This window comes from Cebus imitator, unplaced genomic scaffold (assembly GCF_001604975.1).
Source record: "Cebus imitator isolate Cc_AM_T3 unplaced genomic scaffold, Cebus_imitator-1.0 Scaffold485, whole genome shotgun sequence".
In the NCBI taxonomy this organism is placed as follows: Eukaryota; Metazoa; Chordata; class Mammalia; order Primates; family Cebidae; genus Cebus; species Cebus imitator.
Window position 1 is genome coordinate 260,499 of NW_016107800.1, and position 26,067 is coordinate 286,565.

Sequence of the window (26,067 nt, forward strand, 5' to 3'; positions counted from 1 at the left end):
ACTATCCCCTGTATCATTTCTGATTGGGTTTATTTGGATCCTCTCTCTTTTCTTCTTTATTTATGTATCTAGAAGTCTATATATATATTTTTAGACGAAGTCCTGCTCTGTCACCAGGCTGGAGTGCAGTGGCACAATCTCGGCTCACTGCAACCTCCACCTCCTGGGTTCCAGCGATTCTTCTACCTCAGCCTCTTGAGTAGCTGGGATTACAGGTGCACGCCACCATGCCTGGCTAATTTTTGTATTTTTAGTAGAGATGGGGTTTCACCATCTTGGCTAGGCTGGTCTTGAACTCCTGACCTTGTGATCCACCCGCCTCTGTCTCCCAAAGTGCTGGGACTACAGGCACAAGCCACCATGCCCAGCCTAGAGTGCGTTTTTAAAAAACTCTTTACAATGAAAAATTTTGGAGACCCCAGGTAGAGAGAAAAGCGTAGTGCATCCCCACGCCTGCGCCGCCTGCTTCGGCAACTATGTGCGTTTTGCCTATCTTGATTCCTCTCCCCCTTTTATAAGAATGGTTTTGAAGACGACGTGAAATTAAGTCTATGAAAGTGCCTTGCAAACTTCAAAGTGCTATACAAATGTTAGACGTCTAACATTATTATTATTAACTTTATTATTCTTATTCCTAAAGTTCAAAGTGCTGCGCAGATGTAAGGCATCTGCCATCCTGATTAGGATGCTTACAATTTCTTATTACTGTCTCTAGTCACATCACCCAAAATGCCCAGTAATGTGGATATTATAGATCTCCATTTGTAAGAAGCTGGGCTGAGCCCTGAGGGGAAGTACGTTTATAACCCAGCCCTGCTGCCAGAGGGCTTACATTCTAGCGGAAGAGGTAAGACAGCAGGTCTGAAAAGCAGCCTCACAGTTCCTGGTGGAGCGTGGGCAGCTGCCAGACAAGGGGGAGCTGGCAATTCTGGAGGAATTCAGGGAAGGAGAGAAGCAGGAGGCAGGGAGTACGTAGCTGCAGGCTTTCCTTCATTGGAGAGATTCCCCTCTGCTGAGCTAGTTCGAGAGCTTGCCTGGGCTCAGAGGCAGCTGGAGGGACGAGAGGCCCTCTCCAGGACAGGACACGGCCACCTAAACCCTAGCCATGCGGCTGTCCTGAGGAGGACAGACTCTGGGCTTTAGTGAATGACACGAACCTCCCTTTCTTGTAGGAGGTAAAGTTGCTGCCAGCACCTCCCAACAAGACAGGAAGTTCTCACCACAGCAACTTTCAGACAGAATTTGATGCAGCCTCAAAACAGAGCTTGGGATCAAACAGATCCAGAATAACCCAGACCTTTCTCAGGCCAGCCGCATTGTCCAATGGGGATCCGCCGTTTTAATCACCGAAATTCCAGTTTCCCATCTTGGCTTGCTCTGCGGCCTTGTCCTGGGGCCCCCCACCCAGCTGCTGCCCACTGCCCATCTCTCTCTATTGCCTGGGCTTTGCCAAAGGCCCTTCTTCTCTGTGGGACCCTTGCCATTCCTCTTCCTTCCCCAGAGCAGAGAGAGACTCAGAGATTCAGAGTGTGCAGCCTTGGAAGTGCCACCCAAACCGTCATCCTACTGAATTGTCTATGTAGGAGACGGAATTTCAGTCCCAGATTGTAACTTGTAGGGGAACAAACAGCTCACTCTTGGCTACCGATAAGTTTGGCTTGAATTTTGCTTTGAAAACATGTGAGCCAAGAGAAGATTTTACATTAAAAAATGTATTTCCAGTTTCCTGGAGAAGATCTGCAACCCCAGACCCACATCTCTGCCTGACAGCAGTCATGGGAGCTGAGTGGTGGCCTCCCCATTTGGCTGGGACATGTGCATGTCCAGGGCACCGTGGCCCACTGGGAGCCTTGGGCTTGCGGACAGTCCTGGTCTGGCCCTGGTGGGCACTGGGTCTGGGGACCCTACCACAGAGAGCTTGGTCGTGCTCAGAGGCTGCAAGGCCAGTTCAGCCCAAATTTGCTTCTGCTTAACTTTGCTGTTTCTGCTCACGATGGCTTTGTCATCATTATTTGACTAAGCACATTTTTTCTTGAGTGATAGATCAGGATCCTGGCAGGTGGCAAGTGGCAAACACAAGCTGGGCAATGCGATGAGAACTTAATAAAGGGACTGTTTACAAAGGGGAGGGCAGAGTCAGGAAAATCGGCAGAGGTGCTGCAGCACCCCGACCCAGCACCTGTGGGGAGCAGTTACCACCCCAGCTTTGCAGGGACTGGGGAGGGCGCTGTGTAGGGAGGGCTGCCTGTGATGGGGGTGAGGAGCCAAATCAGTGACCCAGCCCAGTGCCCTCCAGCTCTGGGACGTATTGTAGGGTGCCCCACTGGCCCAACCCAACTGGAAGCCAGAGATCCAGGGGGCCTCCTCTCATGAAGCCCATGCATGGCAGCCTCCTGGGCCTGGAGCAGAGGGAAGTATGGAGGGAAACTAGAGAAACACGTGGAAGCCCTCCAGCGCTGGCAGTGGTGTGCCAAGGGGACAAGTCCCAACTCCTCTGCTGGCTGTGGTAGGAGACGGCTCTGTCTGTGTGAGGGTGCTGGTCTCATAATGAGGAGCAGTCCTCTCTGGGGTAGGGGCTGTTATTTCCAGGACCCAGGAGCTCGCCCCTGCAGGCCTCTTGGCCTGGGTCTCTGTCCTGCTGGGTGTGGCTCCTCCGCAGTCGTGAGTGTGTGTGTGTGTGTGTGTGTGTGTGTGTGAGTGCGTGGGCACCCCCTCTCCCCGGCTGCCTCTTTCTCTGGGGCTCCATAGCCTTCCACAAGCAGAAGCTTTCCTTCTGAAAGGAAACCTGGCGGAGGAGGAGGAGCCGGTCTGGCTGTCTGCGGAGGGCCGGCTCCATGGTTTTGGTGGTGGGGACGAGGCTTCCGTGAGCCCTCGGGCAGGGCTCTGTCTCTATTGACTCTCCTACTTGAACGCCCGCTCGCTGTGTGCGGTGTTTGCTGAGGAGCCTTCCTGCTGTGATAGGATTGCCTCAGCTCCCCTGGTCCCCGAGGATCTTCCCCACCAGCCGGTCTTGGATGTTGAGATTCTCTGCAGCTTTCCAGCCTCAGAGAAGGTAAAACTGAAAGAACCTTTCCACCCCGCATTTGGCAGAGAGCACACCGAGGCCCAGGGAAAGAAAGTGGCCTGCCCACGGTCACAAGCTGACTTAGGGCTAGGGCAGGAACATGAGCCCGGACTAGCTCTTGAGCTTGGGGGTTCTGCAGCCCCCTGGCACGTGTCATTAGGGTGGGGAGGCGGTGGAGTTTGACGGGAAGGCCAGAGCACCCAGAGGCTGCGCGCCTGGGCCCAGCTAGTCTTAGAAGACAGTATCTGAAGCATAAAAGGATCTACTCCCGAAGTGGGCTGGGGTGGCCCTTTCCTGGGGACCATCGGCAGAATGGGGACAAAGAAAAAAACAGGCTGGGTGCGGTGGCTCATGCCTGTAATCCCAGCACTTTGGCAGGCTGAGGCGGGTGGATCATGAGGTCAAGAGATTGAGACCATCCTGACCAACATGGTGAAACCCCGTCTCTACTAAAAATACAAAAATTAGCCAGGTATGGTGGCGTGTGCCTGTAATCCCAGCTACTCAGGAGGCTGAGGCAGGGGATCACTTGTCCCTGGGAGGCGGAGGTTGCAGTGAGCTGAGATCGCACCACTGCAGTCCAGCCTGGCAACAGAGCGAGACTCCATCTCAAAAACAAAAACAAAAACAAAGAAATATAAGGTAACAGCCATTTCAGGGCACATCCCAAACAGCAGAAGCCTGGCGCTTCCATGGCTTGAACTGGGGAAGAAAGATGCTGTCCTTCCCCTCTCTACTCCCTTCCTGCCCTCTCTGCAGGAGATGCGGAGAAGCTGGGAGAAGCTCAGCGTGGGGCCCCTTCCCAGCCATCCCGGGAGGAGCGGGTAGGCGGGTGGGTGGTGGGCATAGAGAAGTGGAAGGAATTCCTGGCGTTAGAAGGAAGGTCCAAGCTCAGTTCTCCCACTTGGCCGTGTGGTCTTCGATACAGATCACTGAAAGTGCTGGACTTCTGTTTTCATTTGTATGAAATGGGGAAAATAATACCTCTGAGGATTGCTATGGGATGTATTACTGTTAATATCCAATATTAATAAGAACGCTGAGGATAAGAGCTATACTTTACTGGGGCTTTCTACGTGGCAGGCCTCGGCTTCGCAATTCCCATGTGTTATCCTGTGAAATCCTCACAGCAGCTCCAGGAGGAAACTGAGGCTCAGGATAACCCTGCCCGTAGGCAGCACAGCAGGGACTGGGTGTGGTACTGGAGGAGGACGTTCTCCACGAACCGCAGAACCCTGGCGTAGTTCCCACTGACCTAATAAAAGATATTCCCATGCTGTCAACATTACTACCTAGTCCTTCCCCTGGGCTGTGGGCATCCTTGGAGACGTCTTCCAGAATGAGACTTTTCAGAGGCCTCGCGGGCCTGTGTTTCCATGCCTCACACCACCTTCCTGGGAATCCTGCCCGGGTTGTGATTTTCTGCAGGAGGAAAAGAGCCTGGCACACGGGAAGACCGTTTTGTGACTTGACTGCTGGCTTCCTGCAACCTGTCCTCTCAGCAGGGCCTGGAGCCCGGACAGGCTGGAGGGCTGCCTCTGGGTACGTGTGTGAGTGTGCATGTGCGGCAGGACGGGTGTGAACACGTGTGTTTGTGTGCCCGTGTGAGGGTGTGAGTACACAGTAGCCGCCCCTTATTCTCAGGGGACATGTTCCAAGCCCCTCAGTGGATGCCGTGGACGGTACCGACCCCAATATAGACGATGTTATTTTCTACACGTACATACCTGTAATAAAGGTTAACTTGTGAATTAGGTATAGTAAAAGATTGACATTAACTGATAAAATCGACCGGTTATAACAACATGGCAGCATCATCACTGTTGCACTTTGAGGCCGTGATTAAGTAAAACAAGGTGCTGAGTGCGGTGGCTCACGCCCATAATCCCAGCACTTTTGGGAGGCCAAGGTGAGCGGATCACGTGAGGTCAGGAGTTCGAGATCAGACTGGCCAACGTGGTGAAACCCCATCTCTACTAAAAATACAAAAATTAGCCAGGCGTGCTGGTGGGCACCTGTAATCCTAGCTACTGGGGAGGCTGAGGCAGGAGAATCACTTGAACTCGGGAGGCGGAGGTTGCAGTGAGCCGAGATTGCGCCACTACACTCCAGCCTGGGTGACAGAGCAAGACTCCACCTCAAAAAAGAAAAAGCATTAAACAAGCATTACTTGAACACAAGCACAAGCACTGAGATACCACCAACAGCCGATCTGAGGGCCGAGATGGCCACCAGGTGACTAACGGGCAGGGGTGTCCACAGCGTGGCCACACTGGATGAAGGCACGACTCATGTCCCAGGCGGGGGGAGTGAGAAGGACAACATCCCATCACACTACTCAGAGCTGCATGCAAGTTAAAACTTAGGAACTATTTATTTCCAGAATTGACCATTTAACATTTTTGGACTGTGGTTAACCACAGGTCACTGAAACTGCAGAAAGGAAAACAGTGGAAAGGGGGGCTGCTGTGTATGTGTGTTCGTGTGAGTGTGGGTATGGACATGACAGTGAGGGGGAGGGAATGTGTGTATGAGAGCGTGTTTGCATGTGCCCATGTAGGTATGTAAGCTGTGTGCGTGCTTCAGTGTGTGATCTTACGTGAGCGTGTGCTTGTAAACATATACCTGCACGTGAGTATACATGTGTTCATGTAAGTGTGTGTATGTGTGTGTGTGAGTGCATGGAGGTGTGTGCCTGTGTCTATGATTGTACATGTGTGTAAGCTGTTTCATATGTGTGTGTATGTGTGCTCAAGTGTGCATGACCATATGTGAGTGTGTGCTTGTAAACATAGTGCTGGTGTGTGAGTATGTCCACCAGGTGTAACTAGATGGGTTAAGCCCCCTCAGTTCCTGCCTCCAAGGGCATCATTAGGTAGCATTTTAATTTTCCAGATCTAGTTAAGGAGCCTGGTAAGCTACAGGGTGGCACCACCCACTGAGCGCTGATCTCCCCACTCCTCACTGGGGCTCATGAAAGCCACATTATCTACGGAGAACAGCATCCTCAGCCATTGCCTTTCTGGACAGAGAGTTGGTTTTTATTGCCACTCAGGCGAAATGGCGTGTGGCTGGTGGGCAAGCGTGGGCAAGCGTGCTGAAGAGGCCTTTTTCGGGCAGGGCTGCTGCCTCTTCCCCATGATGGGAAATAGCTCCTGCAGGTTGAGCCTTGGCTCTGCTCCCTAATGGGCACTTTGTAGAGGTGCTGGGCCGTGACTAAGTGTGAATCCATGCCAGGCCGCTCACCTTGGCTGGGAGAGCAGATGGCAGGGCCGGGCCCTTCTGGCTGGCTGCTCTGCCCAGCCCGGGCCTTGCTGCACACGGACTCATGGTCTCAGGGTCTCGAGAATGGCCAGACCACACATGCCGCGTTCTTTCCTGTGCCTATATTCTCCAGCAAGACCCTGCCTCCCAGGAGGAGAGGGGCTGGTGTGCTTGGGCTAAGGGGAGAGAAGCTGGGGTGAAGACTGTGCAATTCAGGGAGAAATGAGTGCTTGGGGGTGCTGATTGAGATGAATATGCATTTTGTAGGCCCTGCCCGTTGCTAAACCAGTGAATGAGATTCACTCCCCCATCTAGGGAAATACTGCAGCTAATCCGTAGACGGCACTCACGCTGTGACAGGTACTCTATTTGTACTTTTTTTTTTTTGAAACAGAGTCTCACCCTGTTGCCCAGGCTGGAGTGCAATGGCGCAATCTTGGCTCACTGCAACCTTCACCTCCCCGGTTCAAGTGATTCTCTTGCCTCAGCCTCCCAAGTAGCTGGGATTTCAGGCGCATGCCATCATGCCTGGCTTTTTTTTTTTTTTTTTTTTTTTAAGTAGAAAAAAAAATATGGGGTTTTGCCATGTTGGCCAGGCTTGAACTCCTGGCTTCAAGTGATCTGCCCACCCCTGCCTCCCAAAGTGCTGGGATTACAGGCATGAGCCACTGTGCCTGGCCAGACACTCGGTATGCATTAATTCCTTTTATCCACACATCACTATGAGGTAGATAATGTTACTATCCTCTCACTTTACAGACGAGAAAACCAAGGCTCGTAGAGGTGAAGAAACTTGTCCAAGGTCACAGAGCTGGCATTGGGCAGAGCTGGCATTGATGCTAAGTAGTCTTCTAGGGTCTGCAGTAAGCACTACACTTACATTATGTCCTCAAGTAGCAAAGTTTCCTGTTGTTAATTAAATTTCCCCCAACATGACTGACCACAAAAAGAGGCCAGTCACCTGCACCGTCCTTCCTGGGCCAAGCAGGGGGCTGAACATCTGGAGGGAGGCTGCAGTGGTGGGAGAATACCCAACGCTCAGCCACTCTGAGTAGGGGATGTAAGGAGCTTCGGCCGCTGAGAACCCACACGCTCCACACATAGTGAGTGCCAAAATGACTTAAAGCAAGAAAAAGATTTGTAGCAGCTTTATTGAAGCATAATCCACATACCACACAATTCACTGTTTTATTTTTTATTTTATTTACAGTTTTTTGAGACTGAGTCTTGCTCTGTCACCCAGACTGGAGTGCAATGGCGTGATCTCAGCTCGCTGCAGCCTCTGCTTCCCAGGTTCAAGTGATTCTCCTGCCTCAGCCTCCCAGGTAGCTGGGATTACAGGCATGCACCACCACGCCTGGATAATTTTTGTGTTTTTGGTAGAGATGGAAGGGGGATTTTTACCATGTTGGCCAGGTTGGTCTCAAACTCTTGGCCTCAAGTGATCCGCCCACCTTGCAATTCACCATTTTAAAGTGTACAATTAACAGTTTTTGGTATATGCACAGAGCTGTGCAACCATCACCACAATTTTGTAGTGTAATCACAGCAATTACCCCAAAAAAGTAACCCCATATCCATTATCAGTCACTCCCCATTCTGCACCCACCCCCAGTCCCTGGCCAGCATTTATCTACTTTTGTCTCTATGGACTTACACGTTTTGGACATTTTATATAAATGGTGATCTCCCCAAAGCGTGCCTCTTGCCATTTGGAAAACTGGGATTCTTACACTTGCCCTGCTTCTAACCAGGGTCTTGTTGGGGCTCTAAGGAGGTGTAACACACGCATAACAATTTCTTTGTAAGTGTTCTTTGCACTCATAACGGAGTGACTCTTGCTTGCAAGACCTTTTGGAATGTGCTGGAGAATGATGGAGGAAAGAAGGGAGGAATGGTAAGTCAGACACTGTGTGGTCATGACCGATTTCTTTTGCTTAGCAGGTTTTCCAGGTTCATCCGTGTTGTAGCATGAACTGAACTAGCCAGTACTTCATTCTTTTTATTGCCAAATCACATTTCACTTCGCGGATACAACACGTTTTATTTATCCATTCATGGGCTGTTAGATATTTGGTTTGTTTCTGCTTCCTGGCTACTGTGAATAATGCTGCTATGAATTTCATGTGCGTTTTTGCATGGACCCATGTTTTCGTTTACTTGGGTACATGCCTAGGGGTGGAGTTGCTGGGTTACATGGTGAGTCTGTGTTTAACATTTGAGAAACCGCACAACTGTTTTTCAAAGTGGCGGCACCATTGTACATTCCCGCCAGCTGTGTTTGAGGGCTCCAGCTTCTCCACATGCTCATCAGCATGTGTTATTACCTGACTTTTCGCTGTAGCTGTCCTAGTGGGTTTGAAGAAGTTATCTCAAAGTGGTTTTTATTTGCATTTCCCGGAGGATTCATGGTGCGGAGCATCTTTCCGTATACGTATTGGTCACTTATATACCTTCTTTGGAGAAGTGTCTATTCAGATCCTTTGCTCATTTTAAACTTGGGTTCTAAGAAGATGAATGAATGAGCCAGCCTACTACCTACCAGGCACTGGGGAAGCCGTTGGGGAGCTCATAGCTCCTTAATTGTGTGGGAGACAAACACGAGACAAACACCATTGTGGAGGAGGCAAACTCAAGTAAGTGCTTGAAAAGCAATCGGCGCAAGAGGCTGCGGGCGGCTGCTGGTGAGTAGATCTGACCAGGCCTCAGGGAAGGAAGGCTTCCTGGAAGAGGGGCCATTTGAGCTGAGACTTCAAGGGAGATGAGGGAGAGTAGGTTTGGGGAAAGGCCTTTTGAGCAGAAGAATTGGCTCTGGAGAAGGCCCAAGGAATAGTGGGGAGCAGCTGGGAAATCAGGAGCAGGATGAAGGGCGAGGCAGGGCATCTGCAGATTGGTACCGGGTCCAAGGAGAAGGGGCCAGGAGATACACCTGCGTGCTGAGGCTCACGGAGCTGTAGAAGCTCAGCTTGGGCTTCAATTTGCCATCAAAACCCTGTTGTCCTCGAGGCCTCGTACCAGAATTGCTGAAGCTGCTGCCGTGGTACCGGGGGGTCCTCTTATGTTTTAGTAATTATCCTGTCACCCACCAAAAATGATTTCATCTTGGGAAGAAGGGAGGTTTGCAAGCGGCCTAACTGGGATTCATAAATCCCCTTTTTAACAAGCACAATTAGGAATACTTAATGCCGGCCAGCTTGAGGAAATCAGGAAGGTGCTGTTAGCAGCTTCCACGTGGCTTCATTTAACGGGATTGAAGACTTGGTTTCATCCTGGCATCTCAATTAGTCACAAGGGGAGCAAGTCTCAAAAGTGGAATTTTACCCCAAAGTGAAATTCCCAGGGGGCTGTTAGGCAACATTATAGCAGGAAGCGAGGGCCTGTGAGATTGTTCTTTAGGGAAAATGTTAAATCCTATAAAGTTTGGAAAAAAGATAGGAGACCCCCACAAATGAGACAAAATATGGACAGAGTTTGGAGTGACATATACTCAAATAACGAAAGGTCTGTTCCCCCTCCCTCCTCACTTCTCTCGCCTTCTTTTTTTCTTGAGACGGAGTTTCATTCTTATTGCCCAGGCTGGAGTGCAGTGGTGCGATCTCGGCTCATGGCAACCTCCGCCTCCCGGGTTCAAATCATTCCCTGCCTCAGCCTCCCGAGTAGCTGGGACTACAGGCACGCGCCACCATGCCCGGCTACTTTTTGTATTTTTAGTAGAGATGGGGTTTCACCATGTTGGTCAGGCTGGTTTCGAACTCCCAACCTTAGGTGATCTGCCTGCCTCAGTCTCCCAAAGTGCTGGGATTACAGGCATGAGCCACTGCGCCCGGCCCTCTCTGCCTTCTAAGTGCTCAGCTATGCCAGGGCTGTGGGGAGGGTGGTATGGTCTGAGTCCTTAGGAGCCGGTGGTCTGGCTGGAAAGGGTGAACGAGGTCCCTGATGGTTGCGGAATTACTTGAGTTCTGTAGATACCAAGGGCAATGGAGGTTGGAAGCAGCTGTCAGTGCAAGAAGGGACCCTTGCAGGCTAGAATCATCTGGAAAGCTTTCAAGGGAGAAGAAGCAGGACTGAGCTAGGGCTAGAAGCAGGGGCAGGATTCAGGAGCGTGGGAGGGAGGCAAGCATGCTGGAAGGGCTGGGAGTGCGTGACCCAGGCAGCCCTCTCCCAAGGGGAGTTGCAGAGAGGAAGACAGCAGTGTACTGAATGCAGTTGGGAGGCTTGGGGGCTGGTCCTGCTGGCTGCGACCCCACCGTGGGACTCAGGCCAGCACTTTCCCCTCTGTGGATCTCGGTGTCTGCTGGAGTGTTTTCTGAGCGCCTCCCCCCCACAGCCTGGACTCTGTGGGATATGGAACCTGGCTCTCTAGAGTTGGAGGAGCTGTGGGAGGGACAGAGAGGGTGAGGCGGAGGGATGGTGGTGTTATTGGCCCAGGCAGGCAAAGGAGCTTCAGGGAATTCCATGTTTATAGTGGAAATGTGACACAATATGAACGTGTTGCCTCCTTTGGAGAGGTAGAGTGAGGGACATCTGAAGACCCTCCTGTCTTTGGGGCCAGGGTACCCATGGTGCAGACAATTCAGGAGCACTCCACAAGGAAGGCAGGGTTTCCAGGTGCTCCTTGATAATGAATGAATGAAAGCTTGATGGTCTTTGTGCTTGGTGTGAAGGAAGGCGCCCTGCCCTCCCCGGAGCCAGGGAAGCTTGGATCTTGGGATCCCCATTCTGCCCGTGTTGGCTGAGTGTCCTTGGATGTGTTATGCAATCTTTCTGAACTAAGGCTTTTTTGTCTGCAGAATGGAGATTTGATGATTGTTACATCACAGTCTCGAAAGAATTAAATGAAGGAAAGCAAAGTGCCTGGTCCACAGCAGCTGGCTAATTGTGTTGATTCCCTTCCCTCCTTCTGTTCCTCACTCACCTCCCCGAAGTGTGCCTCTTGCCATTTGGAAAACTGGGATTCTTACACTTGCCCTGCTTCTAACCAGGGTCTTGTTAGGGCTCTAAGGAGGTGTAACACATGGATAAAAATTTCTTTGTAAGTGTTCTTTGCACTCATAAAGGAGTGACTCTTGCTTGCAAGACCTTTTGGAATGTGCTGGAGAATGATGGAGGAAAGAAGGGAGGAATGGTAAATGGGGACTTAGCGCAGGGGAGAGTTATTAGCTGCACTCTGTTAACTGAGGGCTGGATGGCCTTGCAGAGCCTGGTTGGGGATCCGTAGCAGGTGCTGTTTCCGTGGAAGTCTGAGCTTCAGGGGCAGCCCGGCCTTTATGTTGGCCCAGATGCAGGGACCTAGGAAGGCTCGATTGCTGGAGGAACCTGGGTTCCCAGGAGATCCTTGTTTGACCTCGAAGAGTGGAACCAAATACAAGGCAGGTGAGTGAACAGAGAGGCGGAGTCGCATTGGTTGAGATACATTTGGAAGCTAAGATTTACTTAGCACCATCCGTGTTCTAGCCATTGCTTCAGGTGCTGTTGCATATATTATCTCATAGGTAATAGGTGCACCACGTGTCATTATTCCTGTGTGAGAATTTACATGCAAGGAAGCCGAGGCTCAGAGAAGGGAAGTGATTTGCCCAAAGCTACGGTTAGTAGGTGATGGGGCTGAAATGCTAACCTGGGTCTGTCTGAGTCCAGAGCTTGCTAAGAGCCACCTTTGAAAGGTAACACTTTTTCATTTACATTTATAAAACAGGTTCAATCCTCCCTACGCTTAATTTTTTTTTAATTTTGAAATAATTTTAGACTCACATAGAAGTTGCAAAAATAGTAGGGAGATCTTGGGTACCCTTCGCCCAGCTTTCGCCCTGATGATGACCAAAGCCAGGAAATTGACATTAACGCCATTTACTAAACCACGGCCCTGACTTAGATTTCACCAGTTGTTACATCCACTCACTTTTTGGGGGAAGTGTACATTCCTATGAATTTTGTCATATACGTTAATTTATGTAATCACTACCACAATCAGAACTGCTGATGTAAAACTCTTAGAAACTCCTGTGGCCGGGCATGGTGGCTCATGCCTATAATCCCAGCAGTTTGGGGGGCCGAGGCGGGAGGATCAGTTGAGCCCAAAAGTTTGAGACCAGCCTGGGCAACATAGTGAGACCCTGTCTCTTTAAAAATTAAAAAATTAGCCAGGCATTGTGGCACATGCCTGTAGTCCCAGCTACTCAGGGGGCTGAGGTGTAAGGAGGGCTTGAGCCTGGGAGGTGAAGGCTGCAGTGAGCCGAGATCACACCACTGCACTCCAGCCTAGGTGAGACTGTGAGACCCTGTCTTAAAACAAAGCAAAAAAAAACAACCAAAAAAACCTCCTTGCGCTACTCCTTAACAGTCATAGCCTTCCTTCCTTCCTCCCCTGGCAGCCACAGATCTGTTCCCCGTCATTTTAATTTTGTCACTTTGAGAACGTCATATAAATGGGATCATTCAGTCTTCTTTTGAGATTGGGTTTCTTTTTTCACTCAGTGTAATTCCTTAGATTGTTGTGCCATCAATTCATTACTTTTTATTGCTAAGTAGTAGTTCATGGTGCATTCATTTTCTAGGGCTGCCATAACCAAGGACCACAAATGGGGGGTGTGTGGGGAGAGCTTATCACAACAGAAATTTGTTTTCCCACAGTTCTAGAGGTCAGAACTGTGAAAGCAAGGTACTGGAGGCTCTAGGGAAAACCCCTCCTTGCCTTTCCACAGCGTCTCACAAGCCTTGGTGCACTGCCCCAGTCTGTGCCTCTGTTGGCACAGGGTCTTCACGTGGCCCTCTCCTAAGAACACCAGTCATTGGATTTAGGGCCCATCCTAATCCAGTATGACCTTATTTTAACTTCAATGATATCTGCAAAGACCTTATTTCTAAATAAAGTCACATTCTGAGGTTCCGGGTGAACATGAATTTTTGGGAAACACTATTAACTGAATATACATGGTATGGATGTACCGCAGCTGGCGTAACCGTTCACCATTGAAGGACATCTGGGCTGGTTCCGGGTTTGGGCTATTACGAATAAAGCTGCTATAAACATTCTCGTGTAGATTTTTATGTGAACATGAGATGATCTCTGGGATAAATGCTCAAGAGTGCAGTTGCTGGGTTGTATGGTAGGTGCATGTTTTTTTTGTTTTGTTTTTGTTCTGTTCTTTCCTTTTTGAGATGGAGTTTCGCTCTTGTTCCCCAGGCTGGAGTGCAGCGGCGCCATCTCCATTCACTGCAACCTCTGCCCCCCAGGTTCAAGCGATTCTCCTGCCTCAGCCTCCCAAGTAGCTGGGATTACTGGCATGCGTCAGCTGGCTAATCTTTTGTATTTGTAGTAGAGATGGGGTTTCTCCATGTTGGTCAGGCTGGTTTCACACTCCTGCCTCAGCCTCCCAAAGTGCTGGGATTACAGGTGTGAGCCACCGCGCCTGGCCTGTTTTCCAGAGTGGCTATACCATTTCAAATTCCCATCAGCAATGTCTGAGTGATCCAGTTTCTCCACAACCTTCCCAGCATTGGGTGTGGTAGCATTTGCACTTTATGCTGATATGAGATCTCATTGAGTTTTCATTTGCATTTCCCTAAGGGCTGATGATGCTGAGCATTTTTTCATGTTCTTATTTGCCATCTGTATATCCTCTTTGGTGAAGTGTCAGTTCAAGTGTTTCACTCATTTTAAAAATTGACTTTTTGACTTCTTACTGTAGAGTTGAGAGAGATCTTTATGCAGCTGGATTTAAGTCCGTTGTTGGAGATGTGATGTGTGGATATTTTCTCCCGCTCTGTAGAGCATCTTTTCATTCTCTTAGCAGTGTCTTTTGCAGAGCACTTAATTTTCATGAGGTCTAATTTACTGATCCTTTCTTTTATGGATTGTGCTTTTGGTGTCATGTCTAAGAACTCTTTGCCCTAGGAGATATTCTCATATGTTTTCTTCTAGAAGGTTTTACATGTTACATTTAAGACGGTCCATTTTTTTTTTGATACAGAGTCTTGTTCCGTTGCCAGGTGCCAGGCTGGAGTCCAGTGGCATGATCTCTGCTCACTGCAACCTCCGCCTCCTGGGTTCAAGCAATTCTTCTGCCTCAGCCTCCCGAGTAGCTGTGACTACAGGCACACGCCACCACGCCCAGCTAATTTTGGTATTTTTAGTAGAGACGGGGTTTCACCATGTTGACCAGGATGGTCTCAATCTCTTGACCTCGTGATCCACCCGCCTCAGCCTCCCTAAGTGCTGGGATTACAGGTGTGAGCCACCGCGCCCGGCCCGTCCATTTTTATATAAATAAGTATTACATCTCTCTCTGTAGACATGTCTATGTCTCTATCTATATATGTAGATAAGGTGTAGGTTAAGGTTCATTTTTTTTTTTTTTGCCTGTGGATATCTAGTTGTACTGATTCCATTTATTAAAAAGGCTATCTTTTCTCTACCAACATGTATTTTGTTTAGACAGAGTTTTGCTCTGTCACCCAGGCTGGAGTATAATGGTGCAATCTCAGCTCACTGCAACCTCTGCCTCCCAGGTTCAAGTGATTCCCCAGTCTCCTGAGTAGCTGGAATTATAGGCAGGTGCTACCATGCCCAGCTAATGTTTGTATTTTTAGTAGAGACAGGGTTTCACCATATTGGTCAGGCTGGTCTTGAACTCCTGACCTCGTGATCCACCTGCCTCGGTCTCCCATAGTGCTGGGATTACAGGTGTGAGCCACCACGCCCAGCTGGCTCCCAACATTTTAAATCTTCACTGTGGTGGGGTAAACAGGCACTTCAGGCTGATTTTACTGCTAAGGAATCTGACACCCAGGGAAGATGAGGGACTGGTTTGAGGTCACACTGCAAGCCATCAACAGATGGGGGCTCACATCCGGGTTTCCATGGTCCACGTATGTTCTTATTTTAAAGATGAGAAGGCCGGGTGCCATGGCTCACGCCTGTAATCCCAGCACTTTGGGAGGCCGAGGCAGGCGGATCATGTGGTCAGGAGATCAAGACTATCCTGGGCTAACACAGTGAAACCCCGTCTCTACTAAAAAGATAAAAAATTAGCCAGGCGTGGTGGCGCGCGCCTGTAGTCCCAGCTACTCGGGAGGCTGAGGCAGGAGAGTCGCTTGAACTCAGGAGGTGGAGGTTGTCGTGAGCGGAGATCGCACCACTGACTCCAGCCTGGGCGACAGAGTGAGGCTCTGTCTCAAAAGAAAAGAAAAAAGAAAGATGAGAAAACTGAAAACTGAGGCTGGTTAGTGGCAAAGCAGGCCCTGGCTTCCCACTAGGGACCACCTTTTCTGTTTCGTTTTGTTTTTATCTGTTCCCAAGGGGCCACCTTTTATGAAGCAAGCAGACAGGCAAGCAGACAACCACAAGCATTTTGGCAGTGGAATCTTCACCTCCCTCAGCGCCTGCAGCTCCGATGAGACTCCTTGGAGCAGGGAGGGTTTGATTGGCTGGGTGCCACAGGGGTCACGCCTGGATCCGAGGAGTGGTCCTCAATGGGAAAATCAGGTTCGGGGGCAGGTTGCAGGGGTCTCTTCTTTGGCTTTTTGAGCATGACGATGCTTGCTGGGGAGCCCTGGCTGTGGGCCCTGAGCCCTGCCTTGGCATGAGGGTGTGTTGGCAGCATCCGGGGACCATGGCTGTGGCCCTGGGAGCAGGCTTTTAGCTTAATTGAACCGACTGTCTTAAAATGGCAACTCATCAGCTAGCTTTCATTTTGTTCCTGTCTTCAATGTATTTCCCCTTAGGGATTAAACCACATCAATGTAAATGCTGGGTGATTTTCCCCCATTTTTAAGTTTTGGGGACACATAGGTGATTGTTGACACCTATATGTAACATGTAGGTGTTACAGCCCAGCTGAAGCCAATAAAAGTATCTCTTTCCTTCATTGAAAGAAAGAGGCTCCCAATAAATCTTGTAAAATGGCAGCGCCCCCGCCCTATTCTGAGGAGTCCAGGCAGATGTGCCAAGAGCTGCCGAGAGATCACCCAGCAAGTCATCGGCTTCAGGGCACTGAATTTCCCACAAAATAACAGAGAAGCTGGGTGACTAGGGACAGGCACCTGACCTTTTCCATTACTCCTCTGAGGCCCGAGTCTCTGTCTGGGGAGGGATGCTTGGGGACTCAACTTTCTGGATGGATCCCGGGAAACTGTGGAGCCCAGAGGCCTGAGTTCTAGAGGCAGCTCTGCCAGGGACTGGCTGTGTGGACAGAGGCAAATCTCTGCCCTTCTCTGCGTCCCCTTGGGTCTGACATGAGAGATTAGAAGAGACAAGGGGTCTCATGTCACCTCAAATTCTGTGGTACCCATGACATCAGGGCCTGCCTTCTCCTTGGCCATGAAAACTCCCTTTCCTGGCTAGCAGTAATTCCCTGGCCAGGTACTTCTGCCCTGGAAGTTGTGAACACACATTTGCATGTTGGCCACGTCTACAAAGAAAGTCCCACACTTTAGTGGGGATACAGATGGTCTTTTTAACCTCAGATAACAAATTCTGTACCTGGGAGGTGCTGTCCTTTTGTGAACAGATGTTGGGTAAACATCACATCTCCACACTCATCTTCCTGCTGAGCCTGGTCTGTGTGAGAGGAGCTGGAGGCTGTCCCTGAGCAGGTGGACCTCTGTCTTAGCCACTTGCCCTCTCTGGGCCTCAGGCTCCTTATCTGTGAAGGACAGAGTTGGACCATCTGCTTTCGGGGGGCACCTTCTGTGGATAGCCCATGATTGCCTGTCTTGTTCTAGACATGACTTAGGTTGGGTTCCCTGAGAAATAGACTCTGAGGTGGAGATTTCATGCAGCAAGATTTTTAGGGAGTGCCCTTGGTGTCAACACCTGGAGGACGTGAAGGAACCAAAAGGGGCAGAAAGGGAAGCTGAGCCACACTGCAGTCACAACAAAGGCCTCAGCCAGACCCAGGGGTGTTTAGCAGATGGCCCTGCGAATTGCTCTCCCTCAAGGCAAGAGGGCCAGGCCTTTGAAAGCACCTTCCTTTTAACCAGCTAATTAGGCATTGGAGGTGGCCGCCCTCAGGTTTGGGGTGTATCCTTGAGCCAAGTGGCTGTCTCTGGCTAGGGATAATTCTAGAGAGTGACTTGGGAATGAATGCCTCTGTCCGAAAGGGGACTGGGGCCGCATCCGTACCTGTACCGTTCAGCACATCCCTCCTCCTCCCTTCTCTGTAAATACCCCAGCCTGAGATACATCTGTTTCAGGGTTAGAAAATCTAGCCCAGATTTCTGTACTTCCAACTGTCAGCTGCTTCCAGGCTGGACCATGGTCTGAGCCGCACCAGGACTTGCCTCCCTGCTGCCTCCCTTTTTTGGTTTGCCTGGGGCCTGTGCTATGCCAGAGAAGGAGGAGCTTGGGGTGAGTTGCTCAGCAGGGCCCTGGAAGGCAGAAAGCATCTTATCTTCCACAAACATGGCTGAGTACCAGCTGTGTGCAGGGTACTGGGCACAGTACTACTGTGAGACGCCCAGGGCCCAGAACAGGAAGATCTCGGGGTACAGGGAGTTTGGGTGTGACCTGACTCTTCTGCAGTTCTGTGCCTCAGTGTCTCCTGCTTGGGGCAATGATAGGGTATACCTTAGAACTGCAGCCATTTCCCTGGGATACAGATCCCCCTACATGATGGCTGTACTCCCCCAAGCTTGGACACTGTGTAAGTTTAAGGGGGGTCTGGAATCTTTCCCCCAAAGACCCCTCCAGGCCGACAGCTGCCATTGAGCTACCACCTTTGCCTCAGCATCAATGGGAATTTCAATTTAAAGACTGTGGCTTTGGAGAGACTTTGTGACAGAAGCCATCAATCTCTGCATTTCAAATTTATCATTTTATTTTTCCAGCCTGAGCGCCTGTTCTGCTATGAACTCTGTCTAATCACCTTGCAGGCAGTTGAAGGAGAGTGGGTGTCCCCTTGATCTGTGGGGTTTATGTGCATAATTCCCTTTAATTCATCTCAGATGGGTTGGAGAGCCTCAGTTGAGAATGATTTTCAAAGTCTCTCGCTGAAATTCAAAGACGCATTTCTCCAGCCGGACCAGTAAATTATAGGAGCAATTTGCCATGAATTTCCAATGTGGAGCCATTCCTAGGTCCTCTCAGGGTGCAGCCCTCTCTCCCTCCTGCCGGTGGAGATGCAGGCTGTGGCCTGGTGTCTGCAGAGCATCTCCTCCCAATGTTCACTGAACTGTTTACCCCAACCGCTGGTCTTCCTGGCCCCTGACTCTGCTGACACCCCTGTTCCAGTCTTGTCTTGAACCTGTGCTGATGCCTCATTTTTGGGGGTCGGGAGGTCCAGGTCAGTCGTACACTCTGGTACAGACAGAAGCTTGATCCTGAGTGTATGTCTTCACACTTTATTTGTCTGTATGATAAACGCAATTTCCACATCAAGACTATCAGTCATTTTCTGATGTGATCTATGCAGCTCTGCCTGAATTGAATCAGCTCCTGTGTTATTGTGACAGTTTATTTGGTAAGAAAATGAAAAAAGATGTGTAAATTAAAGTGGAGGTGTGCTGTGTGCAATGTGGAGGTTCCCAGGGCTCAGGTGGTCCCTCTGGGGCATCTCCATTCTCTGTGCTTTCTCCCTCTCTCTTCCCTACTTCTTGCTTTGGGCTCACAGCTCTAGTGCCCTCTAAGCTCAGGTCTAAGAGACCAGTGCGAAGATACAGAGTGATGGCTGAGGGAAGGTAAAGATGCCGGGATACCGTCGGGGTCAAGCAGGTAAAAAGTGAAAATGTGCTGGCCGGGCGCGGTGGCTCACGCCTGTAATCCCAGCACTTTGGGAGGCCGAGGCGGGTCGATCACGAGGTCAAGAGATCAAGACCATCCTGGTCAACATGGTGAAACCCCGTCTCTACTAAAAATACAAAATATTAGCTGGGCATGGTGGCGCGTGCCTGTAATCCCAGCTACTCAGGAGGCTGAGGCAGGAGAATTGCCTGAACCCAGGAGGCGGAGGTTGCGGTGAGCCGAGATCGCGCGATTGCACTCCAGCCTGGGTAACATGAGTGAAACTCCGTCTCAAAAAAAAAAAAAAAAAAAAAAAAAAAAAAGAAAATGTGCTGAGACTAGAACTCAGGTTAAGCGTTGTGGTCTTAATGCAGAGGGCGGCTGAGAACATGTATGAGTGTTGGGCTCCAGATGACAGGTTCATGGTAAAGAGGACATCAGGACCCTTTCCCGTGCATTCCATGTGCTTCTGCCTCCCTCCTGCTCCTCAGCCCTTGCCATGCAGGACCATTGCTGACCCAGGGCACCAATCCTTTTCTTTTTCCTTCTCCACACCCCTCCCTTCCTCTACTCTCCCCTCCCCTCCTCTTCCCTCCCCCCCCCTCCGTCTTCTTTCCACACACACTCCTTTCTCCCCAGCTCTGAGCGGGGCCTTGGATGCCGTGTTATTGCAGGAGAAAGGGGCAGCCTGTGCCCTGTGTGTGGCAAGGATGCCCACAGCATCCTGAGTTCCTTTGAGGAGAGGCCGTTCTCGGGGTGAGATGGCAAAGACACACACGCAAGATGATGCAGTGAGAAAGAGGGTGTGTGGGAGCTCCCAGGAGCGAGGAGGTGGCTCTGCCTAACTGTCCTTGGCAGCGATGGATCCTACCTGGCCGGCTCTACCTATAAGTAATCTCGATTAATCAAACCACCACTTCTCCCCTTCCGGAGGCCTGCCCCTTTTCCTTCTGCTGTGTCATTCCAGCTGCTGCTGTGCAGGCCTTGGCCAACACAGGAAAGCAAGGGCTTGCCCCCTGCCCAAGACCTCCCAGAACACATTTCTAGAGTCATTTCCCCTGCAGCGTGAGGACCAGAACTGGGAGGGGTCAGGCTGGGAGCGAGAAGCCGCCTGCAGCAAGGACAGGGATGGAGTTTGTCCTCAGAAGTGGCCGGCTCATTCCAGTCTCCTTTGCTCCCCAGGCATATCTAACTGCTTCCGAGGTCTCAGGGAGAGGAGCACCTTTATGGAAAGGGGTGTGTTTCTCTGGTGAGGGAGCCATCGTGGGGCCTCTGAGAGTTTGGTGGGGTCATCACTTGGTGTTGCTGCCCTGGGTGGAGGCGCTGGCCTGCTTAGCTCCTGGCAGGGTGGGGAGAGCTCGTTGAGCTGAATCCTCTGAAATGGTACTAACGTTGTAGCTACTGGCCACACGCGGTTATTGAAATTAAAATTAATTAAAAATAAATAAAAAAAAAATCAAGACCGGGTGTGGTGGCTTGCACCTGTCATCCCAGTGCTTTGGGAGGCCAAGGCGGGAGGATTGTTTGAAGCCAGGAGTTTAAGACCAGCCTAGGCAACATGGCGAGATCCCCGTCTCTATCAGAAAAATAAATAAATTAAAAAAATATGCAGCTCCTGGATGGAAAAGGGTTATGATGCAGACAGTAATGAGCATGGAGCAGGAGCGCCCATATCAACATCGGATGAAACGCTCTGTGGGAGATTGTCAACTCCGCGAGGGCAGAAATTTTGTCTGTTGTTCATTGCTGTGCCCTTACGATCTGGAAAAATCCCTAGCACATAGTAGGTGCTCAGTATTTGGACACTTGAGGAGTGCCAGCCCTGGTGCTGTGTGACCTTGGACACATTGCTTCTGCTCTCAGGGCCTCTTCATCCATAAATTGAAGGGTTGGCCTCATCTCCGGCATCCCTTTCAGCTGCAATGAGCTCTGATCTTAAGTATCTAGTTGGCTGATTTCATTTGTTTTGTTCACAAGGAGGCGTCAGAGAGACCAGGAGAGGATGAGGCGGCAGATTTGATTTTGGTTTCAGGTCTCAGTTAGCTGGGGCTCCCCAGCACAGGGCTTTGCAGGCCTCACCTCCGCGGCCTCTCCCTTCTGCCTGCCCTCCGTCTGCAATTTCCTGACATCACCAAGCAGCTTCTTGGCCCTCCCTTGAAGATCTGCAGAACTAGAAGCCCGGGAGGGGTACGAGGGCTCACCCCATTCACACAGCTTTGCTCTCCCTGCCCCCCTGCCCGCACCCCACGGCTCTTTCTCCCTTTGGATACCTTCTGTGGTCCATGGTATAAGGTAAACTGCCGGAGCCTTCAACCTGAGTCCCAAATGCTGGTGCTCCCATGTGGCTGGGAGGAGCCCCTGGCAGGAAGTCCTTGGCAGTGGGGACTCCGTGCTGGCTGCCACCTCAGGACGTCTGCCAGCAAGCCCCTGGGGACGGGCCCTGACGTGGGGATGCCGTGTGTGCGGACAGAGACCAGGCAAAGGGCTGGCGCTGGGGGTGGAAGGAAGCTCATTCTTGTGTTACTGGGGGGCTCTCTGCCAAGAGGAGGAAGATAAATGTGATTGCCTTCACGGCTCCTGGCAGGCGCATAAGTGGCTGTGTGGGAGAGGGGCCCTCCACCCCTTTGGGTCTTTCTGATTGCCACTTGCTCCCTGACACCTGCCCTTTGTTGCCCTTCCTTTTTTTTTTTTTTTTTTTTTGAGATGGAGTCTCACTCTGTCGCCCAGACTGGAGTGCAGTGGCCTGAACTCTGCTCACCACAAGCTCCGCCTCCTGGGTTCAAGCCGTTCTCTTGCCTCAGCCTCCCTAGTAGCAGGGACTACAAGTGTGCAACACCATGCCCGGCTATTTTTTGTATTTTTAGTAGAGACGGGGTTTCACCATGTTGGTCAGGCTGGTCTCGAACTCCTGACCTTGTGATCTGCCCGCCTCGGCCTCCCAAAGTGCTGGGATTACAGGCGTGAGCCACCGCGCCCGGCCTGTTGCCCTTCCTTGCCCTGCTCTGTGCCCTGGAGAGGCTTACTCTTGGGTGGGCTCCCTTGCTTTCTGCCTTTGGGTTGGGTTTGGCCAATGGGAAGCCCTGGGGGAGACTGGTGGGTGGCAGGAGAGGGAGGTTGGGGTGTCGCCCTGCCTGGGCTCTGGCAGTGGCTGTGTCCTCACAGTCGCCCTCGCTCTCAGCTCCGGTTCTCGCTGGGCTCCTGCGACCCTTCTGCTCCTCTCTTCTCTTTGCCCTTCAGGTCTTGGCGTGGTGGTGTCTTCCCATCATTGCAGAGTCCTGAGTGTTTTCACATCGCTTGTGGGTTCCCACAGTCCCGCCCATGCCTCGGTAAACAGGCTTTTTCAGTAAACTCTGCTCAGCTAAATGCTTTTGAGAGAAATTCTGATGGTCTCTTTGAGTCTTGAGAGTTTTGATTTTGTTTCATTAGGTCTCCCGGGTTCAAGTGATTCTCCTGCCTCAGCCTCCGGAGCAGCTGGGACTACAGGCGTGCACCACCACGCCTAGCTAATTTTTGTATTTTTAGTCTGTGCTGTGGGTCTGTATTGGTGATTTGGGTCCTTGGGGTAATGAGTCAGTATGTTTTTCTCTGACTTCCCCGACAGGGGTAGTTATGTAGAGAAGGGAACATGAAATGAGCCTTATCGTACCATTTTGAACATACCCAGGGGAGGGGAGCGCTGCTGCTTTCATGAGACTTCCCGCGTTCCCTGTGGGTCTGGAGAGTGTCTTAGGGTCACAGTCAAAATAGCTGACGATTAGCGCATTCTGATTGAGGCACTGAGCCATGTGATTGGGCTGGCTTCCCACCTGTGCCTGGGGGTGCCCCTCCTGGGGAGGAGGGAACACTGACTGCGGGGAGGGTGCTTCCTTGAGTGCGGCTCACATTGGATGATTTTCTTTCTTATGGCCAATGGCAGAGGCTTGTCTTAGAAAAAATGCAAAGAAAATGAGTTGGTATGTGTGTGATACCTCCAGGGGAGTGGATGGTGGCAGTGGGAGGGGAGGTACCCAGGGGTTTCTGGTGAGGTGCACATTGGAGTGGCCTTTGGGAGGGCCGAAGCCCCTCTCTTCTTACTTATGGGGTGTAGGCAGCTGGTCTCCTAGGAGGACGGCCGGTCCAGACCAGGCTAGAGGCAGGAAGATGTGGCAGGGCTGACATTGTCCTCTAAATTCATCCTTGACTGCCAGTGTTTTCTTGCCATCTGTGACTTGCTTCTTCCCCTTGTCCTGGGCCCTCAAGTCCAGCTCCTCCTGGAACCAGTGTCCCTGGCGATATTCATTGCTGGGAATTACCTAGAAGGCAGGAATGTTGCCGTGTTTGCCTTTCATTCTAACGTGCTTCCTGCTCATGAGGAGGACATGTTGTGGTGAGAATTCCAGGCAGGAATCTAGCCTTGGGAGAGTAGCCGCTCTTCCTGGGCCTCAGTTTCCCCACATAGATGACCTTGAAAGTCCCTCTCCCCTTTACAACCCTGTCTCTGTGGAATGCAGTTGGTTTTCCTTTGAGTGCAGGGGATCGTCGCACATGCGTCCTTACTCAGAATCCCCCATGCAAACAAGCTTTCACACTGCAAGACACGTGGCCTGGGGCGGTTGGGAGGTGGGTGGTGGTGGAGCATGGAGGTGATTCCCGCCCCCCTCCCCTTCGAGATCAAACTTTTTTCCTCTGGTTCTAGAATCTTGATAAGTGGGTCTAAGAAGCCGTCATTCCCAGGCAAGGAAAGGAACTTAGGGTCAACGCTTAGGGAAGGACTCATTCTCAGGTGCTGACCCTACCATCAACCACCCTGAGAGTGAGCGCCTCTACATTTGTTTGAATTAAATTCCTATCTTGAGATATTTGTAGATTCACATGCAGTTGAAGAAATGATACCCGTTACTCAGTGTTCTCCAATGGTCACATCTGGCGAAACCATAGTGCAATATCATAACCAGGATATTGACATGAACGTAGTCAAGATACAGAACATTTTCAGTCCTGGCTGGTAGCCCACACCCGTAACCCCAACACTTTGGGAGGCTGAGGCAGAAGGATCGCTTGAACTCAGAAGTTGGAGACCAGCCTGGCAGCATGGAGAGACTTCATCTCTCCTAAAAATTAAAAGTAAAAAGTTAGCCAGGCATGGTGGTACACATCTGTAACCCTGGCTACTTGGAAGGTTAAGATGGGAGGGATTGCTTGAGCCCAGGAGGTGGAGGCTGCAGTTAACCATGTTCGCACCTGAGCCCAGGAGGTGGAGGCTGCAGTTAACCGTGTTCACGCCGCGGCATTCCAGCCTGAGTGATACCAAAGAGAAAGAGAGAGAGAGAGAGCGAGCATTTCTGTCACCACAAGGATCTCTCCTGTTGTTCTTTTCTAACTTCACCCGCTTCCCTCCCACCCTTACCCTTCCTAAACCCCAGGCAACCACTAATCCGATTTCCATTTCTATTATTCTCATTTCAAGAATGTTAAATAAATGGAGTCCGATAGTACGTAACCTTTATGAATGGCGTTTTTCACTTAGCATAGTTCTCTGGAGGTTGATCCAGGTTGCTGAATGTATCCATAGTTTGTCCCTTTTATTGCTGAATAGTATTTGATGGTATGATTGTACCCTGGTTTGTTTATTCTCTCTTTGAAGGGCATTCCGGTTATTTCCAGCTTTCGGCTGTTACAAATAAAGCCACCATCAACATTCTTGTTTAGGTTTTTGTGTGAATGCAAGTCTTCATTTCTCTGGGATAAATGCTAAGGAGTGTCATTGCTGCTCATATGGTACTTTCCTGTTTAATTTTTAAAGAAACTGCCACACTGTTTTCCAGAGTAGCTATAGCCTTTTACATTCTGAGCAGCAATGTATGAGTGATATAATTTCTCCACGTCCTTGTCAGCATTTGGTCACTGTTACGTTTTGTTTCTTAGCTGCTGTAGCTGGGACATTTATTTATTTATTTATTTATTACTTTGATTTATTAATTCATTGAGATGGGGTCTCACTCTGTTGCCAGGCTAGTGTGCAGTGGTGTGATCTCGGCTTACTGCAACCTCCACCTCCCAGGTTCAAGTGATTCTCCTGCCTCAGCCTCTCGAGCAGCTGGGACTACAGGCATGCACCACCACGCCCGGCTAATTTTTGTATACTTAGTAGAGTTGGGGTTTCACCATGTTGGCCAGGATGGTCTCAATCTCTTGACCTTGCGATCCACCCACCTCCACTTCCCAAAATGCTGGGATTACGGGCATGAGCCATGACACCCAGCCTATTTTTTACTTTTTTGAGATGAAGTTTCGCTCTTGTCACCCAGGCTGGAGTACAATGTCATGAACTCTGCTCACTGGAACCTCCGCCTCCTGGGTTCAAGCAATTCTCCTGCCTCAGCCTCCCAAGTAGCTGGGATTACAGACACCCACCACCATACCTGGCTAATTTTTGTGTTTTTAGTAGAGACGAAGTTTCGCCGTATTGGCCAGACTGGTCTCGAACTTCTGACCTCAGGTGATCGACTCACCTCAGCCTCCCAAAGTGCTGGGATTACGGGTGTGAGCTGCCACATGGCTGGGACATGTTTTTAAATCCACTTTGCCAATCTCAACCTCTCCTGTCCCTCAATTATTCTTTCTTTCTTTTTTTTTAATATATCTTTTAATAGGTGTATTTAGACCATTTACACTTGATATAATTTTTGGTATTTTTCCATTTGCCATTTTATTTTTGTTTTCTGTTTTGTTATTTTGGTTTCTCTTTTCCCTCTTTTTCCTATTTTCTTGGGGATTATTTAATATTTTAAAATTCCAATTTGATTTATCTTTAGTGTTTTTGAGTATATCTTTGCATAGCCTTTTAAATGGTTGCTCTAGGTATTTCATTATATACACAAAACTTATCACAGTTTTCCTGGTGTTGTCATTTTATCAGTTTGAATGAAATATAGAAACTTTATCTCTCTTTATATCCGTTTAATCTTCCTCATGTGTAATATAATTGTCTTAAATATTTCCTCTACATAGATTTAATACAGCTTAATTTCAATAGTGTATA

At 50.1% G+C, this 26,067-nt stretch overlaps 1 protein-coding gene across 6 annotated transcripts in view; it reads left to right on the plus strand.

Moving 5' to 3' along the window:
• MEGF11 (multiple EGF like domains 11) overlaps positions 1 to 26,067 on the plus strand; it is a 414,135-nt gene that overhangs the window by 44,899 nt on the left and 343,169 nt on the right. Inside the window, exon 1 of one of the 6 annotated variants that reach the window (XM_037732952.1) lies at positions 11,940 to 11,991. The exons of the other annotated variants lie outside the window; for them this stretch is intronic. The gene's annotated coding sequence lies outside the window, so the exon portion shown is untranslated. Of the gene's footprint in view, positions 1 to 11,939; positions 11,992 to 26,067 lie in introns of those variants that run through there. 6 annotated transcript variants of the gene reach the window in all.